The following is a 13063-nucleotide window of genomic DNA, read 5'->3' as shown; positions in this document are numbered from 1 at the left end:
GCAAATACATCTTCGGGTTAATATGAGGAACAAATGAGACAAGATTTGTAAAAAAGCTTTCCAAGTATTAAATTGCAACGAAAAAGCTAGCTATGATACATTTCTTGGGCTCTAAGTCTCACAGTAGAGTTCATAGACTTAGTTACTTTAGTTACTTTTCATTCAAATTTATGTTCAGAACAGGGTAGAGGAAGTCACTGAGTGTAACAGATAGGGCACTGGGTTCAGAATCAGGAAAATGGGTCAAATGCTGCCTCAAATACTCTAGCTCTGTATTTCTGGGAAAGGAACAACAATTTGGAGCTTGAGAAATTGAATAGACCAGTATCATAGATAGATCAATAAATCCAAAGACACCAACTGTGGGGCAGTGCTTTACTAGTCACTACAAAATGATAGAAGAATAGAAAAATAGGAAAGCAGTCTGGCAGAAATTAGATATAGACTGATATTTTACACTATACCAAAATAAGTTCTGAAGGATACATGACTGAATTATAAAAAGTCCCTTCAAACATTGGAAGAACAATAAAGAAGATCTATTTTTCAGTTTTGGATAGGGGATGAGTTCATCACCAGATGAGGAACACAGAGGATTACAGTAAATAAAAGGGCCATTTTCATCCCATTAAAAAATACTCCAATGTACCTAAAATGTAAATTAAACAATTAACTGGGAAAAACCTTTTCAGACAGTTTCCCTGATAGAGACTTTACTTCTAAGGTATGTGAAGAACAGATCCAGATTATATTCAAGTCTATAAAGAAGGCATGCTATATAGAATAATATGAAGAAGTGTGAACAGGCAGTTTTCAGAGGAAGAAATACAAACTGAGCAGTTATGATTATGTTCCACATCTATAATCAGTAATGCAAATCACTAGCAATTAGGAAAATTCTGTGATTAGTAGATTGTTCATGTCAAAAAAGGGTCTCATTCTGCATTATGACTTTGTCGTGTCCATCAGGAGACACGTGGCATATTTCATCATTTGTACTCAGGTATAGATAGCAGTTGGTCATTTTATCCATCAGAGTTCCTCAATCTTTCAGAGTTCTTTTTCTTTACAATATTTTGTCATTGTATAATTTTTTAGCTGGTTCTCTTTTTGTTTGTAGAATGTTCCCAGGTTTCTCTGAAACCATCCCCTTCATATTTTCTTACAACACAGTTATATTTCCAGGAAATTAATATACCATCACTTGTTTAGCCATTCCCCAATTGATAATAATCCCCTCAGTTTCTAATTCTTCACCCACCCCCCAGAAAGGGATAAATATTTTTCTGCATCCTTTATTTTGTTGTGGTTAAGACTAATTCCTCCCACATCTATCTTCCTTCCCCCTTCTGCTTTTTCCCCTTTCTCTTCTGTTTCCCTGTTTCGTGAAATGTATTTATGTACCTAAATCTGTGCATGTGTTTTGAGTTCTTTCTTCCAGTGTTCAGTTTAGATGAGAGAGGTTTAAATTTCAACTCCTCACCCCATTTGATCCTCCTCTGTGATATAGACTTCTACCTTTTCATCTTCCTTTTGTGAAAAAATTTTTCCTAACCTCTTTCCTTACTCTTCTCCAGCCCACTGGGTCCCTCTTTCCTTCCCTTTCCATTCTTTTAAGATCACCAAGACATTACAGACCCACTCCTAGATCATCTGTCTAATTCCTTTTATCAGCCCTGATGATGATCTGGGTTCAGAGGGAACGCATGTGTCAATTTCCCATATTATATTGTAAGTTCATCTTTCTTTAGTGAATGATTTTTTATTTGTATTTCCTTTTTGTTTCTCCTTACTCTAGTCTTTGAATTTCATTGCCTTTTTATTTTGCAATGGTCAGAAGTCCTCTGTTTAAAGGACCATCTTTCCCATTTGTTGAATTATACTTCTTTCTTGTGGGTAAGCTATTTTGGGTTCTAAGCGAATATCCTTTTTCTTCTAGAGTATTCCAAGGTCTTTGCTCCTTTGTCCTAGTGGTTGCTAAGTCATGTGCAATCCTAACTAATGAAATACCCCAAAGGTATAATGAATGGATAAGAGTTAGTCTTCCCCTGCCAAAAAAAAATCTTATAAAAATGAGACCCCAAAGTCTTATCCCCCAAGCACTACTCCATCTCCTTCTGGGTCCATGCTGCTGAGTGCTCCTAAGTCCAAACTATGGGTATGTGAGTTAGTCTCTGTGACTTTCTCGAACTCCATTCTCTTCCCCACGCTGCATGCCTTCCTCCACCATGCTATCTTTGTCTCCATTCCATCTGCCTCTGTAATTCTTCCACTTTGTGCCATTTGTCTTTGTACTTTCTGTGTCATTTTCCTGTCCACCCTCTGTGCCTTATTAAAGTGTAATTGAAGCATCGTTCTCCAGTGTCATTATGGTCTTTCCCAGGAGTACCCAAAAACTAGGAGAATCTACCCCCATTTTTCAATCCCATAAATTAGTTACAACCCATTACAATATAAGTTACTGCGTACAATGTTCTCCTGGTCCTCACTTCACTTTGTATTAGTTCATATGTCTTCCCCGGGTTTTCAGGAAAACCATCCTCTTTCTTATATCACAATAATATTCCATCACAATCGTACAGTTTTTTCAGCTATTCCCTAATTGATGGACAGTTCCTTAATTTCTAATTTTTTACAATCACAGAAAGAGTTGCTATAAATGTTTTTGTACCTATGGATTCATTTCCTTTTGATATCTTTGGGATGCAGACCTAGTAGCAGTAGTGCTGGGTCAAAGAGCATGCACAGTTGTATTGCTGTTTTGGCATTGTTCCAAATTGTCCTCTGGGGGCCACCTCCAGTCATCCAGATCTATATCTTCCCACTGGACCCAGATGGCTGCAGAGGAAAAAGTGAAGCCAGTGACTTTGCACAGTCCTACCTCATTCAGATCCAATTTACTTGTAAGTCATGGCATCACCTTCCTGATGTCATGGTCCTCTTAGAGAATGAAGGGCAAACAACAACAATGAATTGTCCTCCAGAATGGGTGAACCATTTCACAGCTCTACAAAACCTAATTCTGACTGTCACTTCCAGGAAATTTAAAAAATAAGAGACTGTTAAGATGGTGATACAACCAGTCATGTAAGACTAGGCTGGATAGAAGATGAGGGGGGCATGAGGAATGGGGATCATGCTGTTTCAAGTATAGATTACTAATGTTGATCACATTCCCTTCCCTCACCTTTGTCTTCTTTTTAGTGATCCAGGAGGGGCAAGGAAGAAAGGTTATTAGAAGATATAATGGAGATCATTAATTGTCAAAAATAAATGCTAATGGGATGATTTTACCTATCAAAACGGGAGGGTAGCAGAAAGTATTAGAAAGAAGAAATTGCAATCTGTTCTGTAAAGGAAACACCCTTTAAATGAAGGGATGTCATTTTGTGATACAATTTGGAACTATGTTCCCAAAGGTACTCAACTGTATAATCTAGTGATAAACTACTAGTAGACCCATAATCTGAAGAGATCAAAGAAGGAAAAGACCCATCCTTACAATGCAAAATTATGTTGAAATGAATATTGAAATATTGAAAAGAACTGGAAACGAGGATGGTGCCCATATATTGGGAAAATGGCTGAACAAGTGATGGTCTAAGAATATAATAGGATATTACTAGAAGAACTAGTAGAATAGTTTATATTGTAACAGCACTGATTAATATAATGAACAACCACAGCTCATGGTGGTTTCCAAAACGTTGTTCATAGAACCCTTTTCAACAATGACAATAATTAAAAGGGTATTGTGAAGCCCTCTGATCATTTGACGTACTATATTTTAATTAATATTTAATATCTTTTAAAATATATTATGTGCTTATAATAATTACCTGAATAATGTTTTTCCTTTAAAGTTCCAAATTAATAGTTTCATTACAGTGTATAATTATAAAATACAAAATTTAATTCTACCTTTAATTATGAAAATAAAAAATAAAATCATAAATATGAAATAATTGTGATATAACATAGAGGTTTTTGTAAGAATATTTTAAATCTGGCAATAAATCATGTTTACTATTAGTTGCAAGATTTTAATTCAAATTTATTTTATAGATTTTGTTGACTATAAATAACAATTTTTAGTCAACTGAGTTACAACTTAGAAGATGTTGAACATAATCTAAAATACGAAAATCACTTCAAAGTCAGACAATTTTCTTTGAACAAAAATCTGCAGTATTTGTTTCAACAGCCAACAAACCCAGTCTTTGATTTGGTTCTGCATCAAGTTAATTTAATAACAACAGAACAATGACCACAGTAACTAGAATTGTTATAGTGCTTGGTATGTTCCAGGCACTGGGCTAAGGACTTTAGAGATGTTACTTCATTGGGTCCTGACCATAATTCTATGAGGCAGGTATTGTGACTATCCACATTTTATAACTGAAACAGAAGCAAGGGCAAGTTAAGTGACTTGTTCAGGGTCACAATGCTTTTAAGTGTCTGAGGTAGTATTTGAACTCAGGTTTTCCTGACTGCAGGACCATTGCTCTATTTGCCACACCACTAGATGTCTATGATTTATAAACAGAATACAGTGAAAATATTCATGCACTAATTTATGAGAATTTTACAAGCTCTTTTGATGAGAGTTAGAAATTCATTTCATTTTTGTTTTTAGCCCACAAACCAGCCTACAAAAGGAATAGCTAGCTACTATGTAAAAGATTTCTTTTTCTAATGGCTAACGACATGTGGTATATTAAATGGTAAATGTATTTGAAATTCTATTGCATATATTTCCTTGTTTTTTTTAATGATGCCTATATTTAAAACAATCAATGTGAGAAAAAAAATCTTCAAACATTTCTTTCTTTTTTCTATCACTGATACACAAGCTATATACTCCCACAGAAATGCTACTGAATTATTCATCCAGTTTGCAAACTAGTTCCTTTGAAAAATCCAGATAGAAGAATAGTAATATAAGTTAAAATCAGAAGATAGCTTCAATGAGAGGTCATATATGAGATCTGTTTTTATAGATTATGAGATAGTCCATGATGTTTTTTAAATGGCTTGTAATTAAAATGCCTAATGCTCATGGTTTTCAAAGAACATATTATTTGTACTGCAAGAATGTAAACATTTCTAACACCTTGATTTGTTGATTACAATGCTCATGAGAAGCAATTACAAAGTAACTGTGGAACGATAGAACTATTCTGATACAATGTACAGAAAGCAAATGTGTATATGTGCATACTTTTGACAATCAATTGAGAACAAATTTGCCTTTAAATATCATCACTTTCTGGCAGTTTGGAAACAATTTGATCACAGGTTGAGAAAGTGAAAGAATATGTTGCACTTAGAAGCAGTCAGAATTTGATGTAGTCCCTGTGTAAGCACCAAAATCATTGTATTCCTTATCAAGATAGTTTGGAATCATTGTAGAAAGAATACTTTGTTCTTCAAACATATGCATGTGTATTGTGTCAGAGGAAAAATATATTTGCAACAAAATAGGCAATTACTATTTAAGGTGCAATTAAGGAAGGGTTTATGAACCTCTAAATTTCATTTATGTGCAGCAAATGGAATAATATCTTTGAATCTGAACTGGTTGTTGTCCTTTGTTCTCAAAGAAGACTAAAAGGACCTCACTATCTTGAGGTCAAGGCACAATGTGTCCTATTGTAGTTGATCAGATTAAAATGAGCTAAGAAAGCTCTATCACGAGGTTGGACACAAATGGTTCGTATGACCATTTTGAGTGGAGATGTCTAAATTTGTGCATCTCACATTTCTTTTTGAGCTACTGCGATTCTATTTTGCTCCTAGAACACAGTGCCTTCTTTGAGGAGGATATGTCATACTGGGCAGTTCTGTGCCAGTGTCTTCCATGTCTCCCAATCAATTCCAAAGTTCTTGAAAGAGATCTTGAGACTGTCCTTGCATCAATTCTTCCGACCTCCATGTGAGTGCTTGGCTTCTGTGAGTTCTTCGAAAAATAGTCTTTTAGTCAAACATACTTAGCTGCACTCTCTATAGCAGAGTTCGACTGCTCTTCAGTTCATCTGGAGAAAGGACCTCAGTGTCGGGTACCTTATCCTGCCAGTGATCTTCAGAATCTTCCTAAGACAATTCAGATGGAAGTGATTCAGTTTCCTGGCACAGCACTGGTAGACTGTCCAGGTTTCACAGGTATACAACAATGATGTCAGCACAACAACTCTCCAGACCTTTAGTTTTATAGGCATTCTAATACTTCTTCTCTCCCATATTTTCTTCCAGAACCTCCCAAACACTGAGCTAATTGTGGCAATGCATGTGTCAACCTAATCATCTATGTACATTGATGGAAAAGCATACTGCCAAGGTAAGTGAACTTATCCACAGCTTTCAACATTTCTCCATTTGCTATAACCAATGGTTCCACGTTTGGATGGCATGGTGCTGGTTGGTTGAGAACCTCTGTTTTCTTGGTATCAATTTTCAGGTCAAAACTAGCACAAGAAGCATAGAACAACCCATACTTTGTTGCATCTCAGCCTCAGAGGCTGCATTGAATACACAATCATTTGCAAACAAAACATCGTGCACCAACTTTCACTCCACTTTAGTGTTGGCTTGTAGCCTTTTGAAGTTAAATAATTTGCCATCAGTGCAGTATCTGTCCTTGATGTCATTTTTGTGATTGTTGAAAGAAGAAATGTTGGATGTAACAATGAAAATTAGTATAGGAAAACTGAAAAGAGAAAACCTATTTCTTGGTTTAGCTTATAAAATTATAGGAATGATCCAGTGATAGTACATCAAAACTAGTTTATACAGAAAAGTGGGAAGTTGACCTGAGTACAACAAAATAAAAAGTGTATTCATCAAAAGGCATTTGAAGAAAGGATGGAAAATGAAATGAACAAAGATCATTTAGTGCTGGGGAAAGAGGATGCTCAGGCACAGGGTTTGAGTTCTAGTCTCAGCTGCAGTGATTTGGGCCATGTTACTTAACCATTCTGAGCTCATAGCCTGAGTTATGAAGTGTAATGGGAATGCCTGCCCTGCCTGTTTGTTGTGATGATCCAGTCTTATTGTACATGAAGCTCTTTGCAAATTAAATCATCCTATGTATGTGAGCTTTTTGCACAAAATGCATTCTCAGTGAAAGAGATTTAGCTCAAATTGCTGAAGCAAGTTTGATTTATCATGAAAATACATGAACAAACTGTTTCCATTGAGGATAAGAGCAAACAAAACACTTGAGAACAATCCCTCCAACTTGCAGCATGGGAGACCAGAATCTCAAAGTGGTGAGCATTGACTCCCTCCTTTGTCAAGTAAGCGATGCTCGCCATCTCCCAGTTGAAGCCTGCAAATTGTAGGACCACAGCCAGGGATCCTGGCGGGGGGTTGAGAATTCCTCCATGAAGAAATGCTCAGGGAAATGAACAGCAGCAAGTGCAAAGACCAGATTTGACTGGACAGATAGTCATGGGAACAACCTTTGTTTCTGGAAATGGGGGGAAGGCAGGAGAAAAGAAGGTCTTGACAGGTCTTGTGAATGGAATTGGGTACAACCTCTAAAAGGAGGAAATTTGGAGAACATTATAAAACAAGATGGCGCTAGGATTATATTCCAGATATACCCTCAGCCTGTGCACAGGTGCTTTCACTTGATGGTTTTATGATGCATGGTATGTTTGGAATTGTAATTATCTTCCTTCTTCACATAGCTGAGCAGGAACACAGAAATGTGAGTCTTGGTTCTTCCCCCCTACTTCTCCTCGAGAGTGGGATATATATCCCCAGTGTACACTGAGGTACTTCTGTCACATCTGTCTTCCAATGGTGCATACCTGAGCTGAAGGCTTGCTCAGTATTCTTTCTCAATATGACCCACTCCTCATCTCTCCTTCAGTCATTGTCCCTATTCCAAACATCAATGATCAAAATTAATTTGGTTAATTGCAGAACCTTAGAAAAAGTGGAGCCTGTGATCCAAGGATAAGTATGCCTAATATCAGCCCTATACCCATTCATTTTGGACAATGCTGGGTTGATGAGGGAAGTTTGAACATGTATTAGTCAAATAAATTGTTGACTAGCACTGGGTATTCACAGGCAGATTTGTCTGAAATCACTCTGTTCAACATTTTTATAGTAGAATAGTATTCCATTATAATAATATACCATAACTTGTTCCATCATTCCCATATTGATGGACATCCCCTTAATTTCTGAATCTTAGCCACTGCAAAAAAAGGGTTGCTATAGTTTGTGAAATCTTTTTGGGACACAGACCTAGTGGTGGTATTCCTAGGTCAAAGGTTATGCACAGTTTAATTGTCTTTTTGGCAGAGTTCTAAATTGCTTTCCAGAATGGTTGGAACAGTTCACAACTCCACCAACAGTGCATTAGTGTCACAATTTTCCCACATCCCATCTAACATTTATAATTTTCATTTTCTTTCATACTAGCAAATCTGATAGGTGTGAGGTAGTTAACTCAGAGCTGTTTTACTTTTTATTTCCAATTAATAATGTTATCAAGCATTTTTAAAAATATGACTATAGATATTTTTATTTCTCCATCTGAAACTGCATATTCATTTCATTTGACCATTTATCAATTGGAGAATGATTTGTATTTTTATAAATTTGATTCAATTCTCTATATAGTTGAGAAATGAGGTCTTTATCAGAGACACTTGCTAGAAAAATTGTTTCTTAGCTTTCTTTGAAATTTTAACATTAGAATATCAGGGCAGTTTTCATTGATAATTTCTTGAAAGATGATGTCTGGGCTCTTTTTTTTTGATGATGGCTTTCAGGTAGTCCAATAATTTTTAAATTATCTCTCCTGGATCTATTTTCCAGGTCAGTGGTTTTTCCAATGAGATATTTCACATTGTCTTCCATTTTTTCATTCCTTTGGTTCTGTTTTATAATATCTTGATTTCTTATCAAGTCACTAGCTTCCACTTGCTCCAATCTAATTTTTAAGGTGGTATTTTCTTGAGTGGTCTTTTGGACCTCCTTTTCCATTTGGCTAATTCTGCCTTTCAAGGCATTCTCATTGGCTTTTCAGAGCTCTTTTGATATTTGGGTTAGTCTATTTTTTTAAGGTATTATTTTCTTCAGTATTTTTTTGGGTCTCCTTTAGCAAGTCATTGACTTGTTTTTCATGGTTTTCTTGCATCAGTATCATTTCTCTTCCTAATTTTTCTTCTACTTCTCTTACTTGCTTTTCCAAATATTTTTTGAGTTCTTCCATAGCCTGAGGCCAATTCATATTTTTCTTGGAGGCTTTTGATATAGGCTCTTTGACTTCTTGACTTCTTCTGGCTGTATGTTTTGGTCTTCTTTGTCACCAGAGAAAGATTCCAAAGTCTGAGTCTGAATCTGAGTCCATTTTTGCTGCCTGGACATGTTCCCAGTCAAGTTACTTGACCTTTGAGTTTTTCGTTGGGGTATGACTGCTTGTAGAGTAGAGAGTGCTGTGTCCCAAGCTTTAGGGGCTGCGCTGCTGTTTTCAGAGCTACTTCTACACATCAAGCTCTGTCATAGCAGTGCTCCTCCTCCCCCAGGAACTGCCAACCAGGATTGTGACCCAGATCCAAGCAGGGCAAAACTGCCTTGGAACCAGCAAAGCTCTCCTTGCACTCCCACTCCAATCCACCGCTTGATTTCTCCCACCATGTGAGCCAGGGAATTGGGAAGCTGCTGACTCTGGAGCTCTGGAAGCTGCTGCAGGAGCTTCCTGTTGCTGCTGCCACCACTGTGCCACCTCTGTCACCCCCAGGGCTGGGGCCAGACTGCTCTCTAACCGAACACAGCAGTTTTCCCACTGACCTGTTCCATGGTCTTTGGCATTTGTGGGTTAAGAAGTCTGGTAACTGCCACAGCTCAATGATTCATGGCCCTCAGGCCTGCTCCAGCACACTCCTAGTCTGGTGCATCCTGGCATGGCCCACACTGGGCTGCACTCTGCTCCCAACACCATGAGATAGACCCTTCCCAGAGACCATCCAGGCTCTCCTGGGCTGGAGAACTGCTTCCCTCTGCTATTTCATGGGTTCCGCAGCTCTAGAATTTGTTCAGAGCCATTTTTTACAGGTGTTTGGAAGGATTTGGGGGAGAGCTTAAGCGAGTTCCTGCTTTCCAGCTGCCATCTTGGCTCCACCCCCCATCCCTAATTTTCAATTGAGGAAACAGAGGTAGGCAGAAGTTACCTAGGGTCACAGTGCTAGTAAGTGTCCAAGGTGGGATTTGAATTCAGGTCTTACTGACTGCTAGGTCCAGTGTTCTATGCAATCTGCCACCAGCTATATTTTGATTTATAACCAGAATACAGTGGAAATGCTCACTCACATATGAATGAGGTAGGAAACAGGAGGAGAATTTCACAAGTTCTCTTGCTGAGAGATAGAAATTCATTTTTTCTTTTTTATCCCTGATACTAGTTACTGAAATGAATTGCCAGCTTCTATATAAAAGATTTATTTTTGTATTGGCTAATTATAAGTATCATATTCAATTTTAAATTCACTTGAATTTCAATTGCATATTTTTTAAAGAATATATATACATATACACATACATATACATACATACACACATACATATAAATATACACATATATGTGTGTATATATATATATATATATATATATATATATATACATACATATATATGTGTATGTATATCTGTAAGGAAATAACTCTTCAGATTTAACTTTATTCTTTTTACCACTGGCATACCATCTCCATTCTCCCAGAAATTCTACAGTATGATTGACCTGCATTGCCAAACGGTTCCTTTGAAACCCCACCAGAGAAGAAAAGTAACATAAGTAGAAGTTAAATTCAAATTAGAAAATAGCCTTTACACTGAAAAGAGAGGCAATATAAGGTAAGATGATTTATAATGCCATATCTAGTGATCATGTTTTTTTCAAAGAACCTGCCATCTGCCCAGAAAGAAAGCAAACAGTGGTAAGATTTTGATCTGCTAATTATAGCACTGGTGAGATTCAATTGCAAGATAAACCTGGAATGAGGGAATTACTCTAGTGCAGTGTACAGCAAGAAATCAAGTTAGATGTATGCCTGAGCCCATCCACTGGGAATTGATTTGCACTTGAAGATCAAACTTTTCTATCAGTTTTGAAACAATTGGGTGACATGTTGAGAAACAGAAAGAATAAGTTGAACTTAGTGAAAAATGGTCAGGATTTGATGTAATCAGGGCAAAATTTTTGTTTGCCTGATCTTGATGGTTTGGAATCAGTGCACAAATGCTTCACACATGCATGTGCTCATTGTCCCAAAGAAATATATGTGTATATGTCTATATATGTATACATATATAGATACACACACACACGTGCAATTCAATTGGGCAACTATTTATTGCTTAAGGTGCCATTAATAAATTTTTAGCTTAAACATCTTGGGCCATTGTCACAAACTCCCAGAGTTCATGCTTTCCTTCTAATCTTGGTTGCATTGGTTTTGTTTGTGGAAAACTTTTTAAATTTAATATAATCAAAACTATCCATTTTACATCTCATACTGCTCCCTATCTCTTGTTTGATCCTAAATTCTTCCCTTAGCCATAGATCTGACAGGTAAACTATTTCTAGCTATCCTAATTTGTTTATGGCATAACCCTTTATGTACCCATTTTGACCTTATCTTATTATATGGTATAAGATGTTGGTCTATACCTGGGTTTGGCCTTAACTATTTTCCAGTTTTCCCAGCAGTTTTTGTCAAATAGTGAGTTATTGTCTCCAAAGTGTGGATCTCTGAGTTTATCAAACACTAGGTGACTATGGTTATTAACTACTGTGTTTTGTGTACCTCTATTCCACTGATATATTACTCTGTTTATTACAAAATACCAGATTGTTTAATATCTGATACAGCTAAGCCACTTTCCTTCACATTTTTATTTATTGCTTCCCTTGATATTCTTGACCTTTTGTTCTTCCAGATTAATTTTTATCATTTTTTAGCTCCATAAAATAATTTTGGTAGTTTGATATGGTGTTGAATAGGTAAATTAATTTAAGTAGAATTATCACTTTTATTGTATTGGCTTGGTTTACCCATGAGCAATTAATATTTTTCCAGTTGCTTAGATCTGGCTTTATTTGTGTGAAAAGTGTTTTGTAATTGTGTTCATAAAGTTGCTGGGTTTGTCTTGATAGGCAGACTCCCAAGTATTTTATATGGTCTAAAGTTATTTTAAATGGAATTTCTCTTTCTGTCTGTTGCTGCTGGGCTGTGTTGGTAATAGAAACGTGGATGATTTATGTGGGTTTATTTTGTATCCTACAACACTGCTAAGGTTGTTAATTATTTCAAGTAGGTTTTTAGTTGATTGTCAAGGATTCTCTAAGTGTACCATCATCTCATTTGCAAAGAGTGATATTTTTGTTTCCTCACTGTCTAGTCTAATTCCTTCAATTTCTTTTTGAATTTTGCTCTTATTGCTATACCTAGTGTTTCTAGTACAATATTGAATAATAGTGGTGATTATGGGCATCCTTGCTTCAACCCTGATCATTATTGAACCAACCCTGCAATCCTTGTACAAATCCCACTTGGTCATAGCTGTAATCTCCTTGCTTGTATTTTATTTAAAATATTTGCATCAATATTAACTATGGAAATTAATCTATAGTTTTCTTTGCCTATTTTTCCAAATAGCTTATATAGTATTGGAATTAATTGTTCCTTAAACGTTTGATTATTAATTCACTTGTGAATCAATCCAGCCCTGGGGATTTTTTTCTTAAAGAGATCATTGATATCTTATTCAATTTTTTTTCCTAAGATGAGTTTATTTAAGAATTCTATGTCCTCTTCTGTTAATCTGGACAATGTATATTTTTGTAACTATTCATCCATTTCACTTAAATTGTCAGGTTTACTGGCATAAAATTGGCTGCTAATAATTGTTTTAATTTCATCTTCATTGGTAGTGAATTCACTGTTTCTGTTTTTGACACTGGTAATTTGGTTTTCTTTTTTTTTTGATAAAAATAATGAATGGATTATCTATTTTGTTGGTTTTTTCATAAAACCCAAGCCTAGTT

This window comes from Trichosurus vulpecula, chromosome 2, assembly GCF_011100635.1.
Source record: "Trichosurus vulpecula isolate mTriVul1 chromosome 2, mTriVul1.pri, whole genome shotgun sequence".
NCBI lineage: Eukaryota > Metazoa > Chordata > Mammalia > Diprotodontia > Phalangeridae > Trichosurus > Trichosurus vulpecula.
This window is presented reverse-complemented; position numbering follows the sequence as displayed.